Source organism: Chionomys nivalis, chromosome 3 (assembly GCF_950005125.1).
Source record: "Chionomys nivalis chromosome 3, mChiNiv1.1, whole genome shotgun sequence".
Lineage (NCBI taxonomy): Eukaryota > Metazoa > Chordata > Mammalia > Rodentia > Cricetidae > Chionomys > Chionomys nivalis.
Window position 1 is genome coordinate 123,864,039 of NC_080088.1, and position 4,122 is coordinate 123,868,160.

The window sequence follows — 4,122 nt, forward strand, 5'->3', positions numbered from 1 at the left end:
TCCCCGCTGCCGCCTAGGGGAGCCGAGCCTGCCTCCCACTGCGATGCATTGTGCTGCCTTGCTTGCAGGAGGAGAGGTGGGAGGCCAGGAGGGGAGGCTGGGCGCCCCAGAAGGATCCGGATTGGCAGTCAGCACCAGGACGCAAGCAGAGGGGAAGGGCGGCCACCAACCCCAGACAGAAGACGGGAAGTTATTGGATGACTAGGGAAAGGGGGAGGCCAGAGTAGAGGCACAGGGACCGGTCTGTCAGATTGCATATGGGCCACCTCACTGCACACTTATGCTAATATTGCCAAGTGAACTGTAACTTCGCAGCCCCTCTCCCCTCAACAACCTCTGGCCTTCACTGGTCTCTGTGTAAATGTCTCCCTGTAGCTTCCAAAATCATTCACATTGTTGCTGAAGTCTGCACCTCAGGCTCAGAAGACAGCAGGAAGAACAAGGCTAGGAAAGCAAGGGTGCTTTAAGGGGACAGTGATTTGGTTAAACAGTCCCCATGAAACCTTGGGAACGTCACTTAATGTTTCCAGGCCTGTTTGCAAAATGAAGGCATGACTACTTCATCTTCCTAATCACAAGCAGAACGAGGCTAAAAAGACAGCAATAGGAACGCCCATTCTAGGGGCTGCTACAATTCTAAAATCTCTAACCCATCCTATGATTCAAATGTTTTGATGGAGATAAAGGAGTTGACAGCCAACCAGGATGTGCAGCATGTGGTTTGAGTGGGATGGAGCTGAGAATTCTGGGAGTTCCAGAGCAGACATGATCCTCTGCCAAAGACCCATCTCCCCAAACCAGACTGGCTTTCTGAGGTAAAGTCACTACACACAGGAAATAAATCACTGGGGGGAGTATATACAATGGGAATGAGTTCCTATGGCACCAGCATCCCAGCTCCCAAGGGTTCTATTCCTGCCAACTGTGAGAAAGTGCTCATGCTGGAGAAGGAACGGGAGAACTCAGAAAAGCCAAGAGTCACTTAGAACCTCCCAGCAAAGCAAGGGAAGTCCTTCTCTCCATTGGAGACACATGTAATTTCCCATCAATGGCCCAGGGTGAGTCACTACATTTGCCACTAAATTCTCCCTTTCAGAACTAGGATTCAGACTGTTGGGATCTGAGGGACCATCTGGAACTCTGCTCTATAGACGATCATTATGGTGGTGTTGATGACAGTGGCGGTGATCTGGGTGATGACAGCAGTGCGTTGACAGTGGTAGTGGTCACCATGGTGATGATGACGATAATTGTGATGGTGCTGATGATAATGGTAATGTTGTTGTGATGGTGATGACGGCATGAAGATGATGACGATAACTGTGATGGTGCTGATGATAATGGCAATGTATGTTGACAATGATTACAGTAGTGATGGTGGTGATACTCATGGTGTTAACAGCAGTGGCAGTGACAGTGGTGGTGGTGGTGATGATGGTGATAATGATTACATTGATTGTGATAGTTATGGTCATGTCCACTATTAAGAACTTGCTATGGCTTGCTATTAAAGGTGGTGTACACCTTTAATCCCAGCACTTGGGAGGCAGAAGCTGGCATATCTCTGAGTTCAGGGGTCAGCCTGGTCTACAGAGTGAGTTCCATGAGAGTTAAGACTACACAGAGAAACTCTGTATCTAAAAAACAAATAAAAGAAAGAGGGAACCTGCTGTGTTCCAGGAGCTCATCATGTGACTTCTGGGGTCTTCTGTGCCACCCCTCCCCCAGGCTGTTGTCATTCTCACTCAAGAAATTCAGCTCCCGGCCCAAGGCTACACAGTGACAGCCACAAGAATCAGACTCAGGATGTGTTCCCAAAGCATGCCCACTGTGACATCTGTCCTGTGGGTACCCTTCAATTTGGGGGCAGATGGAGAAACTGAGGATCCAGGAGGTGAGAAAATCTTTTTAGTCAAAGACCTTGCAAGCAGAATGGAAGGCAGAACTGCAAGACTTTAGATGTCGGAGCCTGTGTTCTCATCCTAGACAAGCCCAGCACAGAGTAAGCCCTCAACAAACACTTCAACAGCCGCTCAAGAAACTCACAGAATGACAAAAGATGATGCAACAGAACCCAATTATTTCCCAGGAGTCTTAGGTCCTAGATCCTGAATTCTACCCCAATATGGCTTCATTGGCCATGAGGCCTGCATCCTGCGAGGACCTGTCTCAGAGTCAGCGCTGTCTTTGGGAAGAAACAAACCCAGCTAATACAAATGCCAAGACACCTACTGTGTGTCCAATCCAGCCAGTTACTGTCTTGTGTCTTCATAAGGACATGAGGTGGCTTAGGCTGTCCAGCTACAGATGAGAAACCAGGGGCGGGGGAGGGATGAAGCCCCAAACTCACACAGTCAGGGAGCAGCTGACGTGAGAGGACAGCTGTCTGTCGACATCTGTGTCTTTATCACCCTCTCTCCTGTCAGGACCTCTAAACCTCCCAGGCAAAGGTAAAGGAGGCCTGGACTGATAACCCCACACAAAAACCCTCAAGAGCCTGGTTTTAACTGGATGTTTCTAGCTGCTTCTATATGCTGGGCTCCTGCCCAAGCTTCCCTGAAGCAGGGTTCTGTCACAGAATTTTAAAAGTAACATGGTTAAACGTCAGCCATGCACCCTCTAGAAATATGCATCATCTTCTCGGGGGACTCACCCACCTTCCCAGCTCCCTGTTCAGTATCCAACCTGCTCTTTTGCCCCAAGTGCGCTGAGAAGCCATTCAGAGCTAGCAGCTGCTAGAAGCTCTGGTAGCCACTGCAGTAGGGAACTGCCTGGAAACCAGATTCCTTGAGGCTGCTCCCTGAGGCTTCATTCAAGCCAGAGCTTGCAAAGAGCACCCTGAGGGGCTGGGTGCAGCCACCAGCTGTCTGGTCCTGCTCTTCTTTGGGTGCATAGCTGGTTAGGACTCTCAGCCACTGCCAGCAGGATGGACCATGATGGCTCCAAGGGAACTCTCTAGCACCCCAGGCTCTTCCCGGGCTCCATACTGGTATGTGGGGGTGGGGGTGCACGCCTACGCCCGCAAGCAAGCATGTGCAAGTGCTTTCCAGTTTTTTCTCTACTGCTGTGATAAAACACTCTGACCAAAAGCAGTTTGAGGGGGAAGAAGCTAGAGAGCCAGCTCAGCAGTTAAGAGCGCTCACTACTCTGGCAAAGGACCAGGGTTTGACTCCCAGCACCCACATGCAAGCTCACAACTGTCTGCAACCCCGACTTCAAAGCATCCACTGCCTCTTCTGGCACCAGGCACACATATGGTACACAGACATATATGCAGACACTTAACATACATGCATAAAAATAAATGCTTTTTTTTAAAGATGGCAACTTAGAAGAAATGGACTGATTCCAACTTACAGTCAATCCATCATTGAGGGAAGTCAGGGCAGGAACTGGTGCCAGAGACTTTGGGAATGCTGCTAACCAATTCAGTGGCAGGCCATCTCAGCTAGTTTCCTTATACAACCCAAGCCCACCTGTCAAGAGAATGATGCCGCCCACAGAGGGCTGGCCCCTCTTACATCAATTAACAATCAAAAAATGCCCCACAGGCCAATCCGATAACAACAATTACTCAGCGGAAACTCTTTCTTTCTGGTGACTCTAGGTTCACGCTAAACGTGTAAATGTATGTGTGGTATATATGTACATGTATGTTTCAGCTCCTCTGCACCAGAGGCCAAAGGACAGTGTTGGTGACTTGCTCTATCATTCTCTGCCTTTGTGGGAGATGGAGGGTACACACAACTGGGGGGGGGCTGGTATAGGGTCTCTTGCCTGCACGTCCCCATGCACCCAGGCTGTATCCTTCAGGACAGTTTGAAGTGATCAGATCAGCGTGCCCTTCAATCAAGAGGGCACTCAATGTTAACTCCCGGGCCAGGTCAGGCCTCCAGCGCTATCGCTGTATTGGTTGCTTGTGTCTGCTGTGAGAAAAGATCACGTGATTAGTGGTTTAAAAAAACCACCACAGCTGTGAGAGCTTGCAGTTCAGGGTCAGGGGTCTTTCCGTGAAGATACCCACTGGGCTGCACTTCCACGGAGGACTGGAGGTGTCTTGCCTTTCCAGCTTCTTGAGGGTGAGGGGAGCTGGGGAGATGGCTCAGCCGGTCCCCATCTATT